The sequence below is a fragment of the Nicotiana tomentosiformis genome, chromosome 2, assembly GCF_000390325.3.
Source record: "Nicotiana tomentosiformis chromosome 2, ASM39032v3, whole genome shotgun sequence".
In the NCBI taxonomy this organism is placed as follows: Eukaryota; Viridiplantae; Streptophyta; class Magnoliopsida; order Solanales; family Solanaceae; genus Nicotiana; species Nicotiana tomentosiformis.
In genome coordinates this window covers 18,381,073-18,389,234 of record NC_090813.1, presented here as the reverse complement: position 1 = coordinate 18,389,234, position 8,162 = coordinate 18,381,073, and the positions used below count along the sequence as shown (strand labels likewise).

Sequence of the window (8,162 nt, the reverse complement as noted above, 5' to 3'; positions counted from 1 at the left end):
CCAAAACTTTTTCCTCCAGGAAAAGGACTAGCCAAATATGAAAGAATTTTTTTTTTCGTAAAAGTAAAATCAATTATGGTAAATATATTGTTCGTCCTTCCAGAGATAGGAAAATAAAATATGGTAAGAAAATCATAACAAACACCTAACAATTTGATCATCCTGTTGGGAATAAACCCCCATAAAAATAATATTTACGGTAATAAAAGTAAAATAATAACGTAGCACTGAGATACGGTAATTAACAAGAATAAAAGAATGACAACGATACCAAGATTTTTACGTGAAAAATCCTTTTGAATAAGGGAAAAACCACGGCCCCGAGATGAGCAACTGATATCACTCTGGCAAGGAATTTTACACTTTGTAGGTCCGAGTAAAATACTCCAAAGACTACTACAACACTCAAAAGAAATAACCCTCTTTTGATATTCTCACCTCACTACAATATCGTTCACTCTCTATTTTTCTCACAGACTATTTTTTTATACCCTGTCTGTGAAACCTCACTCTTTCTTTCTAACTCTCAGATATATTTTTTCTATGAGATTGGTGTATAAAATGAGAGTTGAAACTCTCCTTATATAGAGGGGATGGCTGCCCCAATTAACCAATCGGAAGATTGGATCTCACTTTACAACTTGCATTATGTAATTTGCAGTGCAAGTTGGTTGCCAACTCTAAAACTTGCTCTTGTCATCATTAGATTCCCTTTCTTTTCTTTTTTTTCTATTAATGGGTGTGGACACTATCAATCTCCCCTTCCAGACTCATTCACCTAAAGGAGGTAACACAGGACTTCTAGCTTGAGTGCATGCCGACAAGTTCTTTGCACAATTCGAACTTGTCTCTTGATACCACCTTGGTCAGCATATCTGCGGGATTCTCACTTGTAGAAATCTTCAAGGCTTTTAGAGATTCATTCTCTACCATTTCTCGAATCCAGTGATATCTCACGTCGATGTGTTTGGTCCTTGCATAGTACATGGAGTTCTTGCTAAGGTCTATTGCACTTTGACTGTCACAATAGACGGCATACTCCTTCTGATGCAATCCAAGCTCTTGAAGGAACCGTTTCAACCATATCATCTCCTTGCCATCTTCAGTAGCGGCAATATACTCCGCTTCAGTTATAAAGAGTGCGACACACTTCTGCAACCTTGACTGCCATGATATAGCTCCCCCTGAAAATGTAAACAAATATCCAGTAGTGGATTTTCCGTTATCAATATCACCTGCTATATCAGCATCTGTATAGCCCTTCAAGATTGGATCAGATCCTCCAAAGCACAAACAATCTCCCGTAGTACCTCTCAGTTCCTGAGTATCCACTTGACTATTTCCCAGTGTTCTTTTCCAGAATTTTTAAGAAATCTGCTGACAACACCAACTGCGTGAGCAATATCAGATCTAATACCATTGAATACATCAAACTTCCGACAGTAGAGGAATAAGGAACTTTGGTCATGCTTTTCTTTTCCTCTATTGTTGTAGGATACATCTTCTTGTTTAACTTCATATGACTAGCAAGAGTTGTGTTGACTGGCTTAGCATTCTTCATGTTGAAGCGTTCCAGTACACGTTCAATGTACTTCTCCTGAGACAGCCATAATTTTCTGCTTGTTCTCTCTCGAACTATCTTCACACCCATAATTTGTTGTGCTGGGCCCAAGTCCTTCGTATTAAATAACTTGGACAAATCTCCCTTCAAATTTGTGATCAACCCCTTATTTTTTCCTACAATTAACATATCATCCACATACAACAACAAAATAATAAAGTTGTTGTTAAGAAATATTTTGAAGTATACACATGGATCAGAATTTGTCTTTGTGTAAGTTTGACTTTTCATGAATGAGTCAAACTTCTTGTACCACTGCCTTGGTGTTTACTTCAACCCATAAAGACTCTCTCTTATTCAATTTGCACACCATGTGTTTCCTTTCAGCTATTTCAAATCCTTCTGGCTACTCCATATAGATCTCCTCTTCCAAATCTCCGTGAAGAAATGCAGTTTTCACGTCTAACTGCTCCACTTCAAGATCTAGGCTAGCTGCTAAGCTCAAGATTATTCGAATATAAGTCATTTTGACAACATATGAGAAAATTTAGTCAAAATCAATACCTTTCTTCTGCTCGAAGCATTTTACCACCAATCGAGCTTTGTATCTGACCAGCTTGCCATTTTCATCTTTCTTGAGTTTAAAGACCCATTTGAATTTGAGTGGTCTTTTACCCTTTCATCTCTTATTGCATGGCTTTCATCCACCGGTTCTTTTCTGAATGGGACAACATCTCCTTAAGACTTTCTGGCTCCCCTTCATCACTGATGAAGACATAGTCTGTGGAAGGGTACCTACATGACTCTACCCTTGTCCTCTCTGATCTCCTCAGAGGTTGAGGTTGTTCTTCTTCCTGAGTGGGGTGCTCCACTTGCTCGACACCATTATCAAGTTGCTCCTCCTGCTAATAACCTCATCAGGTTGCTCCCCCTGCTCGGCAACCTTATCGGTCGTACTTTCATTCTTTGTCTTTTCTAATTCATCATCTACATCTCCAACTTCACTTTCTTGGAAGATTACATCTCTGCTTCTAATGACCTTCTTCTTTATAGGATCCCACAATCTGTACCCGAACTCTTCATCTCCATATCCGATGAATATATACGGAACAGATTTATCATCCAGCTTTGTTCTCTGATCCTTTAGTACATGTGCAAAAGCTCTGCAACTGAACACCTTTAGATGTGAGTAGGACACTTCCTTGTTGGTCCAAACTCTCTCTGGGATGTCAAACTCCAATGGAACTGATGGACTCCTATTGATTAGGTAACAGGTTGTCTGAACTGCTTCACCCCAGAATGACTTAGGCAGTTTAGCCATTCTGAGCATGCTTCTCACTTTCTCAACAATGGTGTGGTTCATCCTCTCGACTACTCCATTATGTTGTGGGGTTCCAGGAACTGTCTTTTCATGTCTGATCCCATGACTTGAACAGTACTCTTTAAATTCCCTTGAAGTGTACTCACCTCCATTGTCACTTCGGAGACGCTTTAGCTTTTTGCATGTCTCCCTTTCTACCAGAGCATGAAACTTCTGGAAAATTTGAAACACGTGATCTTTGGTTTTCAAAATATAAACCCATAATTTTCGTGAAGCATCATCAATAAAAGTAACAAAATATTTGTTATCGCACATCGATTCAATTTCAATTGGACCACAAATATCAAAATATACCAAATCAAGTATATTCAATTTTCTTTCAGACGATGCCTGAAATGAGACTCTATGCTGCTTACCAAATAAACAGTAATCACAAGATTTTACCGTTGTACCTTTGGCATAATAAATGACTGATTTTTTGGCAAGAATCTGCAATCCCTTCTCGCTCATATGACCCATTCTTTTGTGCCACAAATCTGCAGAAATCTCATCTTGTGCCGCGTTTAATTCACCTTGGCATATTTTTGCATTGTCCTGCACAACGTGCCACGAGAAACTCCCTTTGCAATTACCAATGATCCCTTGGTGAATCTCCACTTTTGATTTGCAAAATAGTTCTCGTATCCATCTCGGTCTAAAGAAATTTCCGAGATCAAGTTCATCCATAAATCAGGTACATACCGCACGCCCTTTAGAACCAATGTACATCCAACATTTGTCTTGATACAAATGTCACCAATCCCTGCAATCTTTAAGTAACTTGTGTTACCCATTCTCACAGTGTCGAAATCACCTGCTACATATCTGCAGAAAAGATCTCTTACCTGTGTGGTATGGTAAGATATTGTTGTATCAATCACCTATTATGATTCTGGACCTGACAAGTGCATGCATTCATCTTCCTCATTTATAAAGAGGACAATATTATCATTATTTTGCACCATGACGGTTATGTTGTCGTCATTCTTTTGGCCACTACTTTCACCATTGACCTTCCTTGGATTTGGGCAATCTCTTTTGAAGTGACCTGGTCGACCACAATTATAGAAATTTCTGGCTCTTGATTTGGATCGGTTCTTAGACTTCCCACGAGCTCTGGATCTACCATAGTTGCTCGAACTCCTTTGATAACTCCTGCCTCTATCTTCTATGATGAAAGCCTGTCTTTGATTTTCAGGCTTCTTTCTCATCTTCTCATTGAGTAGAAGAGCCGATGTGACGTCTTTCAACTCAATGGTAGTCTTACCGTGCAGGATGGTTGTTGCCAAATTATCGTACGAAGACGGCAACGAGTTCAATAACAAGATGGCTTTATCTTCTTCCTCGATTTTCACTCTGAGGTTGGCGAGCTATGTGATTTGTCCGTTAAACACATTTAAATGTGACAAAAAATTCGTACATTCATCCATGTATAGGGCGTATAGCTGCTTCTTCAGGTACAATATATTTGTCATCGTTTTGGACATGTATAGGCTTTCCAACCCTGTCTAAATGCCACGTGCGGTGTCTTTATCAATGATGTTATTTACCACATCATCTCATAAGTGCAACCTGATTGCACTAGCAGCCCTTTCATCCAAGTCAGTCCAATCCTCAGCTTTCATGGTATCAGACTTTTTGGCATCAGCATCTAGTACCTTGTGTAATCCTTGTTGAATGAGCAGATCCCTCATCTTTTTTTGCCATGTTGAGAAACCGTTATCTCCGTTGAATTTTGCTACCTCGTACTTTACTTCGGACATTTTATTTTCACCGAGTATAGTACTACCGATGGTGAATAGTACTTCTGTGAAGGAGCAGAACATGTGCTCTGATACCAGTTGTTGGGAATAAACTCCCACAAAAATAATATTCACGTTAATTAAAGCAGAATAATAACGTAACACCGATATACGGTAATTAATAAGAATAAAAGAGTGATAACGACACTAAAATTTTTACGTGAAAAAAACTTTTGAATAAGGAAAAAATCACGGCCCCGAGATGAGCAACTGATATCACTATAGCAAGGAATTTTACACTTTGTAGGTCCGAGTAAAATACTCCAAAGACTACTACAACACTCAAAAGAAATAACCCTCTTTTGATATTTTCATCTCATTACAATATCGCTCACTCTCTATTTTTCTCACAGACTATTTTCTTATACCCTGTCTGTGAAATCTCACTCTTTCTTTCTAACTCTCAGATATATTTTTCCTCTAAGATTGGTGTATAAAATGAGAGTTGAAGCTCTCCTTATATAGAGGGGATAGTTGCCCCAATTAACCAATCGGAAGATTGGATCTCACTTTACAACTTGCGCTATGCAATTTGAAGTGCAAATTGGTTGCCAATTCTAAAACTTGTTCTTGCCATCATTCGATTTCCTTTTTCTTTTCTATTAATGGGTGTGGACCCCGTCACATCCTATTTAAATTAAACTTACTGAAGATCAGTATTTGAAATAGTGATAAATTATTTCTAATTACCAAAAAAATAGTGATGAATTATAAAATTTGTCTGATGATGAACTTGATTTTCGCTCACAAAACTTCAAATTTATTTTCAATCATATAAAATTTTTGTTTAAATACAGCTCAACATCCAAATACGATCTTTATTTTCAACTTCTATCAATATTGTCCAAACGCCTAGAATTATCATCTTTCTTACTTGGCCTGTCTTGGCGTCTCTCTTCCGTTTCAAAAAGGAGAAAATGACATAAAAACAAGACTAGTCTTAGACATCATGTTAATTAGAATTTAGAAGGAATTTGATGTTGTATATAGGGGTGTGCAAATAAAACCGATAAATCGCACCAACCCGAAAATTTGAGTTAAACGGAGAAAAAAAATCCGGCTATGATTTGGTTTGGTATTGGAAAAAAAAACCCGACCATAATTGGTTTGGTTTGGTTTTAACTAAAAAAATCAAACCGAAACCAAACCAACCCGACATTATAAGTATAGAAATTTTAAATATATTTAATACATAAAAATATTTATTGTAGGATAGTTTATAAATATTTTTTAAGCTTTTTAATAGTTTTATCTTTTAATGTATTATTTCAATCTTGGACTTATAATTTTTGGATGCTCCAATAAGTTTTATAGTCCATAACTGTTAGTAACTCAAATAAATCCTAAACCAAAATCAAATCAATATTAATGCTAATAAAAGACATTCAATTCAATTGTACTATGAATAAAAATAGTGTTGGATATCTATTTTTTAGTTTTTCCGTGATTTAGATAAAATGCATCTTATTTTTCTTTTAGTATTTAGTCATGTAAATAATAGTACTTATTAGTCGTACTTATTCTTAATAATTTTAAATTATGTTTGTTTTCGTTATGGCATATTAATAATATTTATTTTATGCAATTTTATTATCTTATTGTTGAATATTTTAGTATAATGCCATGACTCATCTCATATTTATGCATGTTATTTTATTAAAAAATACCTTATATATTTCTGTCTTACTAGGATTAAAGAAATATTTGGATATGAAGAAAAAATCCGAAAAATCCGAGAAAAACCGAGATTAAAAAAACCGACTTTTATTGGTTTGGTTTGGTCTTTAGATTTAATAACACGATATAATTAATTTGGTTTGGTTTGGTTTGGTTTGGTAATTGAAAAATCCGAACCAACTCGACATATGTACCCCTAGTTGTATATATTGATCTTCCTGCAGTGTACAATGTACCTTCCTAAGATGGTCTTCTTGCATCTCAAAATTAAAGTGATAGCATCTTTCATTTTCTTTTTTGTGATTCTAAATACAAGTTATAATGGAAAGAGAAAAGCTCAGATATCAGAAAAGAAACCTGGAAAGCGAGTGAATATGGTTCTTCTCCTTAGGCATAGAAAAGTTCGAATTGCTTGATTTTGATCATCAACCCTTTTTTTTTCTACAATAGCAAAAATAATGGCAATTTACAGGACGAAAAGTTGATCAGTTTATTTTGTTGACTTCCATACTAACACAAAGTTGTTTAACAGTCATCACGGTCTCATAAGGACTCTAAAGAGTTGTTTAGTATACTTAATATTATTAGATAATAGGATACAAACAACACGCAGATAAATATTGCCCTTATTTTTTTTTCAAGTTTTATCTTGAACCAGTATTCTAGCTTTTGGTGCGCACGAATCAAGTTTTTAGAATTAATTCAAGAAGCTTAACCTACTCCATGTACTCTTTACTAGCTTGTTATGTATTCTGCTTGAACTGAGAATGTTTCCAATATCGTACATTCAGTAGTCATCACCACCAAATAAAGAGATATGAAGAGGTGGAAGGAGAGCCTTGAAGCAACGATAAAGTTGTCTTTGTGTGATCTATAGGTCACAGGTTCGAGCCGTGAAAGCAGTTACTAATACTTTCATTAGGGTAGCAGTGTACATCACAATTCACACACATGGAGTGCGACCCTTCTCAGGATACTGTGTGAACGCAGGATGACTTGTGCACCGGACTAGCTGTTAAAACAATTATAAAGAGGTAGTTCTATCAGTTGTTAAATCAAGATTAATACATAAACTAGTACGTAATACACAAAAAACTTAGTTCTAAAATCAATCAATTTGAGCTGGTGGAGAGATCTTCCACAACTTTTGAACTTTCTACTAGTCTACAGGCTTGTCTGAACATCTTAGTGAGTGATTGACATTAAACGAAAAATAACATGAAGATTACGAGGAAAAAAGGAAAAAAAAATGACACGCCCAGTGGGACTCGAACCCACAATCGCTTGATTAGAAGTCAAGCGCCTTATCCATTAGGCCATGGGCGCTTCTTGTTGTTATTGCTCTTCAGTAATAACATATTTAGCTTTTTGGGCTATGTGGATACTAATATAATACGCAAAATTACATCCGTAACTAGTGGGAGTATTTGATATCCGTGATGTTCTCTACCAAAATTATTAGACTTGATTTCTAGTATGGTCATTGAACTAATAGAAATTGTCTATGAAAGTCACTTTACTTTGTTTTATAACTGAAAAGTCATTATACCTTGCACATTGTAATTCAAAAGTCACTCAACACTTTTAGGGCTTTATTAAATATTATTTTTCATATTTCTTTTCAGCCCAACCATTTAAATCATGACTCGACCGTTCCATGACCCGACCCATTTTCTCTTATTTCTGTTATAAAAAACGTAAATATTACTTTGTTGTAGTGTATTATATTGGTTCTCATTATAGTTATACTGAATGTATACAT

At 35.7% G+C, this 8,162-nt stretch overlaps 1 long non-coding RNA gene and 1 other non-coding gene across 2 annotated transcripts; both read right to left on the bottom strand.

The window, feature by feature from the left end:
- Positions 1 to 355: 355 nt before the first annotated feature.
- On the bottom strand, positions 356 to 5,173 carry LOC138904279 (uncharacterized). The gene is made up of 2 exons (XR_011413420.1): positions 5,006 to 5,173; positions 356 to 393 (listed from the first exon to the last, which is right to left on the bottom strand). It is a non-coding gene; the product is annotated as an uncharacterized lncRNA (long non-coding RNA).
- A 2,480-nt stretch (positions 5,174 to 7,653) lies between these two features.
- Positions 7,654 to 7,726, bottom strand: TRNAR-UCU (transfer RNA arginine (anticodon UCU)). The gene has a single exon. It is a non-coding gene; the product is annotated as a tRNA-Arg (tRNA).
- Positions 7,727 to 8,162: the final 436 nt, after the last annotated feature.